Source organism: Hipposideros armiger, unplaced genomic scaffold, assembly GCF_001890085.2.
Source record: "Hipposideros armiger isolate ML-2016 unplaced genomic scaffold, ASM189008v1 scaffold_438, whole genome shotgun sequence".
Taxonomy (NCBI): domain Eukaryota; kingdom Metazoa; phylum Chordata; class Mammalia; order Chiroptera; family Hipposideridae; genus Hipposideros; species Hipposideros armiger.
In genome coordinates this window covers 254,835-269,264 of record NW_017731788.1, presented here as the reverse complement: position 1 = coordinate 269,264, position 14,430 = coordinate 254,835, and positions in this window count along the sequence as shown.

Below are 14,430 nucleotides of genomic sequence, written 5' to 3'. Positions count from 1 at the left end.
TTTTCTATAGTGGCTGCACCAATGTACATTCCCACTAACAGTGCACAGGGTTCCCTTTTCCCACACCCTTGCCAATACTTATTCTTTCTTATCATTTTGATAAAAGCCATTCTAACAAGTGTGAAGTGATATCTCACTGTAGTTTCAATTTGCATTTGCCTAATCATTAGTGATGTTGAGCACCTTTCATGTACCTGTTGGCCATTTAGCAAACAACTTTTAAGGAATGTTAATACTACTTTAATAGTGTTGAATTTTACATTAAAATTAAAGTTATATCCTTATTATATTTAATACCTAAATATATACAGTTGTATACTCTGAGAATTCAGAGAAATTATAGAAGTCAGCCAGTCCAGTGGTTCCCAGATTTGGGGATTTTATAGACCAGTAAATTTTCAAGAAAAAAAAATGAGATTGCCAACTTTTCATTTACTTATTTGAGGAGATAAAACTATCAAATTACTATTCAACTGAGTTCTGAAAAATTTTTATACCAAAGTTTTCTTTTAAAAAAACCTTACTGCATGGTTCATATTTTTTCTTTTTTCTTTTTTTTTTTTTTGTAGACTCTTGATTATTTGTCATGATCCAGTTGGCAATTACTGATGTCTATGTCCATTGGCAGGTGAAAATTCATCCAATGCTCAAATTTTTCAAATGATAGGAAGCCCACCAAGGACAAATGACTGGGTGACTTAAGTTAAAAATAAAGACAACCAAAATAAGTTTGCTTAACTTAGTAAAATTTACCATGATATTTCTTACACAGTTTGTTCTTTTAATTCTTTTTGAAAACATGGTTTCCATAAAACATGGACTCCATTAATATAACGCTTATTTACATACAGCTATAATTATACCAAACACACATTGTTCTGTTTAACAAAATGGTCTTAGCAAGATCTCACACATCATGTTATGCTATATGTATAACTATTTTAGAGGTACACTTAAAATGTCTGTAGATATTTTCAGACTTGAGATTAGTCTCCTTTCAATTATTCTTTTAACAAGCATCAGTCCATATTATCCTTGTCTCCTAGGCTGCCCAAGGCTGACACCACTAATCACTAGTGTAGGAGGAGATTTGAGTGGCAAGGAGAAGATGCCCAGGGGGCTCAGGATCAGGGAAAGTAACAAGAGGTTAGCCTGCGTATCACAAAATAAAATAGGATGTGGCATTTTATCCAAGCGCAAGATACAGAAGAACTGTGCTAACGTTGACAATGGTATTAATAGTTGAACGCTTGTGATAAAAGAGAAGAATCAGGCAATAATAAGGTCATGAGAGCAGAACCTCCTGGGAGTGACGTTGAAGGGGGCCGTTTGATTCCTAACTGTAATAAGTTTAGAACTGAAAAGGAGATTGTGCATTCTAGTTTTTGTCTTCTCATTCTTGATGCTTCAACTCCTCAGTTCAGTTCAGCCAAGGAAAATGTAATAGTCTGCTGAGATAAACTTGAGAACTGACGAGGGAGGTTTCAGAAACCATGATTGCTCTAAAGAATGTACATATGTGAAACCTTGTAAAATGAAGGCACTTAAAATAAGAAATACAGCAAAATGTCAAAATTTGTTATCTGTGGGGAGAATTATAAACACTTTTTATTACTTTCTCTCATTTTTCCTGTATTTTCCAAATATCTTACAATAAGCATGTATCACTTTTATAATCACAAGAAAAATGTTATCTATGTGGGAAAAACAAAACAAAACCCTGCAGTATGGGCTATTGAAGCAATTGAGTATAGAAAATGTCAGCAGTGAAAGTAGAATAATTTCCCACAAAATGTTCATTTTTAAGCACTAATGAAATAACATGTTAAACTAGAATAGAAGGGTGCTTGGTGTATTACCTAAGTAAAGTACAGTAAGACCTTGGATTGCGAGTAACTTGGTTTGCAAGTGTTCCGCAAGACAAGCAAACATTTCTAGTATATTTTAACGTGGTAAATGAGCACTGTCTTGCAATATGAGTAGTTTGTTTCCAGAACAAATTATGCTCGCACACCAAGGTATTACTGTATTTGCTTCATCAAAGAAAACCTGCAAAGTGATTATATTTAATATGCTTAATCCATGAACTGTGCCTTAGTGACATTGTATGTCTTAAAAATGAGGCACGATGAACCATGGTTTTAGGTTTGCTTTGTAAAATTGAAGGAGCTATTCCAAGGATAGTGATGTGGGAGAACTTACTATATAACTACCTTTCCAGTGACTTCCTTGGAAAGTAGAAAGCTAAGATGTGTGGAATCATATTAGAGGCATGAGGAGCCATCAGGTTTGGGGCGATTGGTGTGGATGGAGACACCCCAGCAGTGGAGATCACCTTTCAAGAACCCCTTCAGCCTCTGCGCAGAGGTCCCTGAGGCACTCCGGCACCTGGGCCAATGTGGATTATGTTTTGGCCACTTCCCTTTGTAATCAGATTGCTGCCTAGCCTATACAGAGGAGAGAATATCAGTCATTTGAAAAATCAATGTAGAGACATTTGAACATAACCTTAAAGAGAGATTGAGCTATATGGAATACTATAAGCTAATTTCCTTGGGAGCTCTTTGGCCTATGTTTCTTTAAAGTTCTATTTTGTATTTTAAAGGAAAAATGTCTTTGCCATCCAGGACTCAGGAAGACCCAATACCATATGTATATGTAATCTGAACCAGCGTTAACTGGAGGTAGAATTTGGGTGACTAATATAATTATAAAAGTTTCAAATGAAACTAGCATCAAAAATTCTTTAATGTCTTATACCCTTTTATCCAAAAACAAATTTAAAGTCGATGATGTGGAATGCCACCACTGAGAAATAAATTTGTTGGGGTTTTTTTTCGTACTTCTTTCTTAGCAAGAACATTGCATGCTTATATTAAGTGTCTGTTTGTATGTGAATCTGTGAAATGATGACTAAGATTTGAGCCTTTTGTTTAGGAAAAAAACACAACAATAACCCAGTGATCTCACATTTAAAGGCCAAGAAAAAGTGATCACACAAGGCAGGAATATAAATGACACTGCTGCATAGAAAAGATTTATATAACAACCAAACTCATAGCACTTCACCCCAGGTGGCAAATGACACAGCCTCACTTCCACAGGGCAAGCAAATACTTCCTCTGTAAGCAATGCCTGCTCCTCTGTCATTCTAAGGCTCTTGCTAGAGGGGAATTTAAACATTTGAGGTTATTGTATCCTCAACTCTAAGATGTCAGAACTGGGAGAACTGAGTCTTTAGAGAACCTCTAATACAACTTCATTGTTTTCATTTTTCTCTTTTTCTATTTTTTTCAAAGCCAATTTACTAATTGCATAACTGTTACTTATACGGTTTAATTGTTTTTATGACAACCCTTAAAGGCTTATGCCTCTTTTTCCTTCTTCACTGAATCTCCTTTTTTCTTTGAAGAGTGCCATGATTAAAACACTGAGGTAATCACAGTGTATACACAGTGCAGTTTTGATTTGCGTTTTTCTTATTATGAACAAATTTGAGTATCTTCTCATATGGCTAAAAGCTATTTGTTTCTTTTTGTGATGCAATAACTGTTCATTTTTCTAGCTTGTATTTCCATTATTTGTCTTGTTTACCTCAATTGTTAAGAGCTGTTTATATTTTAAGGGTATCAATTTTTTCTGTGATTGACATTACAAATATTTTTGTTTGTCATTTGTTTTGGCATTTTATTTTATTTTATTTATTTTAATTTTTTTAATAATCTATAGTTGACATACAATATTACATTATTTTCAGATGTACAACATAGTGATTCTATATTTATAAACCTTATGATGTGATCACCATGTTGTCACCAGACAAAGTTTTATGTCACCATCTATCACCAGACAAAGTTTTATGATATTTTTTACTATATTCCCTGTGCTGTACACTACATCCCCATGACTTATTTATTTTACAACTGTAAATTTGTACCTCTTATTCCGTTTCACCCTTTTCACCTATTCCTCCACCCCCCTCCCTGATCTAGAAACCATCAGTTTGTTCTCTGTATCTATAAATTTGTTTCTGTTTTGTTCGTTCATTTTTTTTTTTTTTAATTCCAGGTGTAAGTGAAATTATGTGGTATTTGTCTTTCCCTGTCTGACTTATTTCACTTAACATAATACCCTCTAGGTCCATTCATGTTGTCTCAAATGGCAATATCATTCTTTTTTAATGCTGAATATTATCCAATGTGTGTGTGTGTGTGTGTGTGTGTGTGTGTGTGCGCATGCACACACACATACTTTTCTTTATCCAGTGGTCTATTGATGAACACTTAGGTTGCTTCCAATAGTAGCTATTTTAAATATTGCTGCAATGAATATAGGGGTGCATATATCTTTTCAAACTAGTGTTTTCATTTTCTTTGGATAAATGCACAGAAGTGGAATTGCTGTGTCATGTGATAGTTGTATTTTTAATTTTTTGAGGATGCTCCACACTGTTTTCCACAGTGGCTGCACCAGTTTACACTCCCACCAACAGTGCGCGAAAGTTCCCATCTCTCCAGATCCTCGTCAACACTTGCCATTTGTTGACTGTTTGATAATAGCCATTCTGACTGGTGTGAGGTGATATCTCATTGTGGTTTTGATTTGCATTTCTCCAATGATTAATGATATTGAGAACCTTTTTGTATGTCTGTTGGCCATCTGTATGTCATCTTTGGAAAAATGTCTATTCAGGTCCTCTGCCCATTTTTTAATCGGATCGTTTGTTCTTTTGATGTTGAGTTTTATGAGTTTTATGAGGCCAATGTTTCCTATTGATTTTCTGCCTAGATGATCTATCCATAAATGTAGTGGGATATTAAAGTACCTTATTATTATTGTATAGTGTCAGTTTCTGCCTTTATGTCTTTACTATTTGCTGAATATATTTAGGTGCTCCTGTGCTGGGTATGTACATATTTACAGCTGTTATATCCTCTTTTTGGACTCACCTCTTTACCATTATGTGATGCCCTTCTTTGTCTCTTTTTACAGTCTGTTTTAACATCTATTTTGTCTGATGAGAGTTTTGCTACCCCAGCTTTCTTTTCATTGTTATTTGTATAGGAGATCTTTTTTCATCCCTTCACTTTCAGTGTGTGTCTTTAGATCTGAAGTGAGTCTCCTGAATTGCTCCATCATAAGGAAATTCTGTTTCCTGACTAGACAGACCCACCTTGATCTTTCCGCAAGATTCATGATTGCATGCAACAGTTTTACCTTACTAATATTAAAACAACCAAAGCAAAATGAATTCGATTAAAACATCTGAAAACAGCCATTTCAGTTGCTATATTTGACTATTTCCCATCAGCAACTTGTATAGGCTTTCTTTAGACATTTTATTTTTGTGCTTTTTGATGATATCTTTAAAATGATAAGTATACTTCTAATACTGAAAGGAATTTAAATTAATTATTCAAACACATTTTGTACAGCTTTTTTACCTGTTTTTATCATGACTTTGACTTTTCTTTCTTTCTCTTTCTTTACCAAATGTAACAGAGAATTGAGTTATGTGGTCCAGGAATCCCTGTAGGTTTATGTGCTTATCACTTAACACTTTAATAAAATTTAGGCTAGATAGTTTGACAAATACACTAGTATATTTATTTATTTCGAAAAGCAGGTGGCACTGAACTTCCTTAAATGTGCTTATTAAGTGTAAATCTGCCTTCCTCAGATTTCCTCAAGTCTTTCTTGACTAAATTTGCATTGCAAAGCCTCTTGTGCCCAGTAAACAATTGATTTAGATATTGTTAAAACATTAAATTGATGAATCATTATATTTTCTTTATCCTTTGCCGAATAACACAGTTATATGTTTGTTGTACCCTGTTAGCTCTGAGCTAAAATTCAGAAGGAAGCAATGCCAAGAACTGTGATTAGTGGTTCCAAGTGAAAAGGCTGCTGATGTCAAACATTTCTTCCTCAACTGGGAAAGGTGGGAATTCAATCCTGTTTCATATGATCACCCTAATGATAATACAAAATTATACTTTATTTGGAATCAGAACATCTACCAATATGAATAGGAGCCAGATATCTTTCTAAGCTCTAGGACTGAAACTTGGAGCAACCTTGGTCCAGCAATATTATGACTTGTATAGTTGTTGACAGCACAGTCAAAGCTGCCTGGTGTTTATAAAAATCAAAATCAGTTTAATACTGTATCAGGAGCCCAGGGAGGCTCTACCTCAATGGATCATTTCTTTCAGTTAGCTGTAACATTAGTTCTGTGAATATGGGAAGTGATTAGCTTTGCCCGTGGAAGACATATCTGTGTTGCGAAGGGACAGGAAATTTTCCCCCCTTTTGACGATGTTCTATGAGTTCTAATGTAAACTATAATTCTTCAGTGCCTTGTAATTTTCCTAAAAGCTGCCAGATTGGAAAATGCTGCTCAAACGGACGGATTCTTTCCATTTGTACTTGCATAGCAGGCAGCTGTAGAAGTGACAGAAATGTGCCCTGTTTCATTACTTATCTTTTTGTTGGCGCTCATGCTGAAAATCAAATCCCTTTATTGTACATCTGGAGGGAGGGCTTCTTTGCTGTCATGGTTACAATATGTCAGTGCTGGAATTTTAAATTGAGATACACTCTAGTTGACGAGAGCTTTTCTGCAAGCTCTGTCTAATATTGTCCCTGTCACTGATAGGGCTGCAGAAGGAAGCCTGTGTCTGTTTCAAAGTGTCTAATCTAGTTTTCTTAAAGTTATTATGAAGTCATTGGATGATGGAGAGAGGTATAAAATTCAATAGTTTTAGAATGTAATTGTCTTTGTTGGTTCTCTTCAGCAAGTACCACATTTTTGTGTTATTCTTCATAAAACATTAAATATTTCAGTACATATTTTCTCAGGGAGCTAAATTAATACTGCATCATCATTATTTTATACCCTAATATTCTTTACAAAAATGTAGCATTCACTGAAATAGTGCCTTCTATGCTCTGTTAACCAGTTTATCCCCTCAGTTTTTATATAACAGTATTTTTTAGATAACAAGTGTTTTCTCTACTTGTTATCTAGAATTTAATGAAGTTTATCTACATGAGGTGTTTATTAAAAATACAATCAATTTTGCTGTGATTATTCCAATTATATTTCTATTTGGATGAAAACTTTATTATTATTATTTTTTATTATTATTATTAGTTTCAGGTGTACAAAGCAACGTAATAGTTAGACATTTATACCCCTCACAAAGTGATAACCTCCCTCCCCCAATCTGCTACCCCTCTGACATCGTATATAGCTCTTACAATTCCATTGACTCTATTCCCTATGCTGTACTCCACATCCCGTGATTATATATATATACATATATATATATTTTTATTTTTTTTTAATTATAGTTGACATTCAGTATTATTCAGCTTCAGCTTCAGGTGTACAGTGCAGTGGTCAGTCATCTACACTGTCCATGAAGTGGGCTCCCTATTAATTATTCTGAAAGTATGTATTAGGCTAAAATTATATTGAAGTATTTCTGAAAAGTTAAGCTTACTCATCACTTATGATTTAATATTCAACATCTATAAACTATTAAATAATCACAATATTCTTTCTAACTTTAAGCACTCCCCATGATGTCCCTTTGGAAATGATCACATTAACCCAGTTTTAGAAAGGGAGAAATGAATCGGAAAGGTGTTAGAAAGTTGTAGTTCAAGTATTATTTGTATTTTTCTGTTTATGTTTTTACTGTAATGCTTGTAGTATTTTATTTTGAAAAATGAAATTTCTGAGAGAAGAAAGTAATGTAAACCCAGTTACAACCATTGTTCCTTTGCAAATGGGCTATATAGCTGTTTTATGATAAGTATATTGCAACGTTAGGAATTTATATTTTTGCTTGAGCCACATAAAAAGACGGTTAAAAAATCCAATATTGTTTTTGTGGTTTGATAAATTTTTTAGCGTAGATGTAGATATGTATAATACCTCTTCTGAAACCTGTAAATACTTCAGGGTAATCATTTATACTTCCACTTTTCATTGTTAAAGATGATGCTATATTCTCTTTTTCGAGTGCTTGAATACATCTTATTTGTGTGAGAGACGTGTTCTGCCCAACCTGGGCACTGCCTATATAGTTCACGGTAGTTTCAGGGATTCCCCTGCACACTTCTCACTGCAGGCTAGCTCTCCCACCCTGGCTTACTGCCTGCTCACCTAGGTAAACAAAGGCTGGTGACCATAGCCCATTTCCCTGGATTTTATGTTTATATGTATACATGAAAAATGAGGCATGCCAGTCAAGTCTTGACTGCTTTGGGCAACTTTCTTGTTTCTTATGCTGGGTGGGTAAAGTGAGGGTGGGGAAGGAGGCATTTTATCAACAAACTTTATAAGCTTCAAAGGAAAACACTTCTGCTGTATCTCTGTAATAAATTTCTTATAAGGAAAGCCAGTGAGCCAGATGGTGACCTACAGATCTCTCCCAAACAGAGGTGTGTGTGTGTGTGTGTGTGTGTGTGTGTGTGTATTAAACCCCATATGATATTATCAGAACAGGATTATGTGGTTAATATTCATTTAGTTTACCCATCCTATTTATAATTTTCATTATTTTTCTCCCCATCCTTCATCCGCAAGTTTTAAGTAGGATCATTTCCTTCTGCTTGGAAATCATTCTTTAGTGTTTTCTTTAATGTAGTTTTAAAGGTGATAAGTACCCTAATTTTTTTTTTAGCCTGAAGATATCTTTAGCTTAATTCTAAATGATATTTTCACTAGCACAGAAATTAATGTTTCTTTCAGTCCACAGAATATATCACTGCATTTTTTTCTAAGAGGTCATCTCTTATTCTAATTATTAGTCATTTGAAAAAAGTATTTCTTTTTCTCTGGCTGCTTTTAAGAGTGTCTCTCTCTTTACATATAGTTTCTGGAGTTTTCTGTGATATGTTTATGTGTAGATTTCTTTGTATTTTTCATGCTTGGACTTCTTAAATCTGTGGATGATATCTTTGGTCAGTTTGGGAAAATTCACAGCCATTATTTTTTCAAATATTGCTTCTGCCACATTCTTCTTCTGAGAAAGGAAATAAATATATGTTTGATCTTTTAACTATATTTTCCATGTCTCTTACCCCATCTTTGGTATGTTACATTCACTTGTCTGTTTTTCACTCTGCAGTTTTTTACTCTGCACAGCTTCTTACACCTCCCCAGATAATCGATTATTTTTATGAGCTGTGTCTAATCTGTTGTTATATTCATCCATTGAGTTCTCAATTTTAATTGTTAGAAATTTTAGCCCTAAAATTTCTGTTTTGTTCTTTTTCAAATATGCTATGTAATTTTTTGGTTTCTGCATTCTAGTTTTCTGTTGGAAATTCTCTTTTTTTTTTGGAGTTTTTATTTATTTATTATTGTTAGTTTCAGGTGTACAGAACAATGCAATAGTTATCCTTTTCACCCTCACACAGAAACAATCTCCCTCCCCCATCTACTGCCCTCCCACCCCCAATATCATGCTTATCTATTACAATTCCATTGACTCCATTCCCACACTCTACTCCATGTCCCGTGACTATATGTATATGTAATTATAGTTGACATACAATATTATTCAACATCAGCTTCAGAAATACAGTGCAGTGGTCAGGTCTCCACACAGACTATGAAGTGGTCTCCCTAACAAGACATGAGTCCATCTGGCCCCCTAAAAAATATTGATATCTGTTGGGAATTTTCAATCACATTCTTATCTCCTTGAACATAACCAACATAGTCATTTTAAAGTCTACTTGAAGTCTGTGTCTATAAGTTCAAATACTATATGGGTCAGCCTCATTGGGTCCCATTAACTGTCTATTGCTTCTACTGGTTCATACGCATATTTTCCTGTCTCTATGTGTTACAACTGATTGTGTTCCAGGCAGTTTATTTGAAATTTGCTTGTGGAAATAATTTGAGGTCTAGGAAATGTTACCTTCCTCTCAATAATATTTTTGTTTGCTTCTGCCATGCACCTGTATGCACTACAATCTCCCATCTGGTATTGCCTTAATCCAATTTCAGAATTTTATCAAACTTGATGACTTGACATTGGGCCATAGTCCATGTGGAGAGAGTTTACTTCTGGTTTATCTTTTCTTTTATGGATAAGCCATTTTGGGTCCCAACCCAAGCATGAGATTGTACTAGATTCCTCACTCATAATGGACACTGCTTTATCTTCTGTCCTCCAAGCCCCAGAAGGCTGACAAAAGTGCTATTTGGTGACCAAGCAGCCTCTTTAGGTATCAACAGATGCTCCTGGGAAAGCAATTCCAAATGCCTGTACTTATATCCCTGCTTTTCTGTCTTCCCCTGAATCTTGGTCTGGTAATTCTTCAATATCTTCTCATATATATAACGCCAACAAGTTTTTTTTATCAATTTTGTTTATCCTTTCTGTATGTCATCTGAGTGAGTGTTGGTCTGAATTATCTGAATTTCTATTAATGGAAGTCTCGTTATCTTTTTTTTTTCTTTCTCATGTAAATCTTACAGTTCAAATCATCTAATATAAATAATAAATAATATAGATAATATACAATTGTTTTTCTACACTTTTGTCGCATTGGCAACTTTTATTTCCTCAATGAAACAGCTTTTGGCAAGCAGAGGCCATTTTATGTATTTTTGCATATACACTCCTGTACCACCACTAACCCCATATCCAAAATTCTAACTCAGAGCTGAAACAGAAATAAACACAATTATGTACTGGTTAGCTTGTTATTATAAATTCAAGAGCTAATTAACTTAGCAAGAAATTGGTTTTACTTGCATTTGAAATATAATGGTAAAGGTTAATTAAGTTTAAGAAAATAATACTCTTGTTTATTACTGTTATTTTTATTATTGCTGTTCTTAGGTGTTTAGTACATTGTAATTACCTTCTTCTTTTGTCCTTTGTCCATACCACACCTTTCTTGCATCTTTATTTGATGAGTCGTTTATACAGGCATACCTCGTTTTATTGTGCTTTGCTTTATTGTACTTCAGAGATGTTGCACTTTTTACAAATTGAAGGCAAAACCCTCCACCATTAAAAATATTTACAATTCACTTTATTGTGATACTCATTTTAATATGGTGGTCTGCAACTGAACCTATAATACTGCCCATATTTGTCAATTTGCCTGTTCTGCCTATGTTTTTCAATGAGTTTACTCCTATGCCTCTGCAAAGGCTGGAAAGCCCAATTCCTGGCCACTCCTAAGCAATGGCCATTGTTCATGGGCTTGAGGACATCTAAGGACCCCTGAGAAAATTGGACCAGTCAGATGTCCTCTTCAGTTAGGAATTACGTTCTAAGGGCCGGCTGAGTGGCTCAGTTGGTTAAGGGCTCGCTCAAGAGTGTGAGCTCTGAGCAACAGCGGTTTGATTCCTGGCCTGAGCTGAGCTGTCACTGAGCTGCCAACAGGTGGCAAGATGGCTCAGCTAAAGAAAAAAAAAATAAAAGAATTAGATTCTGATCCATTTTGTCAAGCAGTGGAATCTAAAAATGACATGAGAAACACTGAAGCAGTCATGTCTACAGTAGACATAAAAGTCAACCTGTAGAGAAAGAGTAAGAAAAATGGGACAGGTACCATAAGAAAAAAGGAAAGGCCATGACACACTTGAGATGGAGCCTCCTGCTTACTTTCAGAGCTTGTTTTTAACTGTGACACCTACCTGCACAAGCCATTGTCAGATATTTTAATACTTCCATTAAATCTCCCCCACTCCCTGCTTTTGACAAAAGCTAGTATGAGTGGGTTCCGTTTCTTGTAATTTAAATAAGATTTCACCAGGGTAAGACCATTTCATGAAATTACTTTTTGGTCATTTGCTTTATTTTTATCTCTATCTGTATGAATAATAGGCAGTTTATTACATCTTTTTTCTTAGTCCCCAATTTTAATTTAATTGAGATGTAAGGTGCTTGGAATCACAGCACATGGACAACCATTTTATAAGTTCGTATAATGCAGTAGGTTAGAGCACTTAATGAATACTCGTAAATGAATACTTTGAACTAGGGGGAAAATTAAACAAAATGCTTGAGTCAACAACTCATTGCGTTTCAGAAAATCCTTTCCAGACATATGCTCTCATACAATTTTTTTTTCTTAAGGTAAATGTCCAGATAAAAGTCCCAAATGAGGCAATAAAATGCCTTTGAAAAATCCCGAGGAAAAGCATCATAAATCTATCCAATCCTTGGTTCGTGCCGCACTGTTTGTGATTAACCACAGAAAGAACTAAGTCACTGTGTCGGTAATGAAATCATCTTCTTGAAAGAGCTCTTTTCAGAATGTTCCACTAACGGGTTTCAGAGGCCTCTCTAAAACCGATTTTTCCTATGACTTGTGAAAATGTACTTTAAAAACACACATAATTGGGAGTTTTATTTTATTTTAAATGGGCACAGAATAAATCAGCTGTACTTTTATAAACATACTTCTTGGAAATGATAGGATTTATGCAGTGACTTTTTTTTTTCAATTACAGTTGACATTCAGTATTATTTTATATTAGTTCCTGGTGTACAGCATAATAGTTAGACATTTACATAACTGACAAAGTGATCTCCCTGATATGTCTTGTGCCCACCTGGCACAATAATATTGCAATATTATTGGCTATATTCCCTATGCTGTACTTTAGATCCCTGTGACTATTTTGTAACTACCAATTTGTATTGCTTAAACCCTTCACCTTTTTCACTCAACCCCACAACCCACCTCCCATCTGGCAACCATCAGTTTGTTCTCTGTATCTTTGAGTCTGTTTATGTTTGGTTTGTTCATTTATTTTGTCGTTTGCATTCCACATATAAGTGAAATCATATGGTATTTTTCTTTCTCTGACTTATTTTACTTAGTATAATTCCCTCTAGGTCCATCCAAGTTGTTGCAAATGGCAACATTTTATTCTTTGTTATGACTGAGAAATATTCTATTGTATATATGTACCACTTCTTATTTATCCAATCATCTATTGATGAGAGCCAAGGTTGCTTCCATATTTTGGCTATTGTAAATAACACTGCAATGAACATAGAGTTGCATATATCTTTTCAAATTAGTGTTTTGGATTTCTTTAGATAAATACTCAGGAGTGGAATTCCTAGATCATAACATAGTTCTATTTTTAATTTTTTGAGGAACTTCCATACTATTTTCCATAGTGGCTGCACCAATTCGCAATCTCACCAACAGTGCATGAGGGTTCCCTTTTCTCCACATTATTGCCAACACTTGTTGTTTGTTGATTTATTGATGATAGCCATTCTGACTGTGTGAAGCGATATCTCATTGTGGTTTTAATTTGCATTTCTCTGATGAGTAGTGGTGTTGAGCATCTTTTCATATGTCTATTAGCCATCTGTATGTCCTCCTTGGAGAAATGTCTATTCAGATCCTCTGCCTATTTTTTAATTGGATTTTTTTCTTTTTTGGTGTTAGGTTGTTTGTGTTCTTTATATATTTTGGATATTAACCTCTTATTACATGTATCATTGGTGAATATCTTCTCCCATTCAGTAGGCTATCTTTTTGTTTTGTTGATGGTTTCCTTTGGTGTGCAAAAACTTTTTAGTTTGATGTACTACCATTTGTTTATTTTTTCTTTTGTTTCCTTTGCCCTAGGACAGGAGTCGGCAATCTGCGGCTCATGAGCCAATATGTGGCTCTTTAGGTATACATATATGTGGCTCTGAAATAAAATTGAAAATGAAAATAAAACTATCATAGTTTCATTTATAAAATGTTTAAAGAATATTATTCACATAATGGTGATTTCATTTGTTTTTATGGCTCTAGAATAATTTTTAAATTGTTGTGAGGGTCAGGATTGGCTCTTCCATCTCAAAAGTTTGCCAACCCCTACCCTAGGAGATATATCAGAAAAAAATATATATTAATAAGACCAATGTCAAAGAGTTTACTGCCTATGTTTTCTTCTGGGAGTTTTTTGGTTTGGGGTCTTACATTTAAGTATTTAATCCATTTTGAATTTATTCATATATATAAAGTAAGAAGGTGGTCTAATTTCTTTTTTTTTTTTTTTTGCATATATCTGCCCAGTTTTCCCAACACCATTTATTGAAGAGACTGTCTTTGCCCTACTGTATAGTCTTGTCCTCTTTATCATAGATTAACTGACCTATAGTCATGGGCTTATTTCTGGGCTCTCTCTTCTGTTCTGTTGATCTATGTTTTTATGCCAGTACCATGCTGTTTTGATTACTATAACCTTATAGGATAGTTTGATATCAGGTATTGTGATACCTCCAACGTTGTTCCTCTTTCTCAAGATTGCTGTGGATATTCAGGGTCTTTTGTTTCTCCTGCTCTTTTTAAATGTCATGATCAGACTTAGATTTGGTGAACATGCCCAATCTTCCAAGTGAGAAGAATGAATTGGCAAGTAGCTCTTCCTCC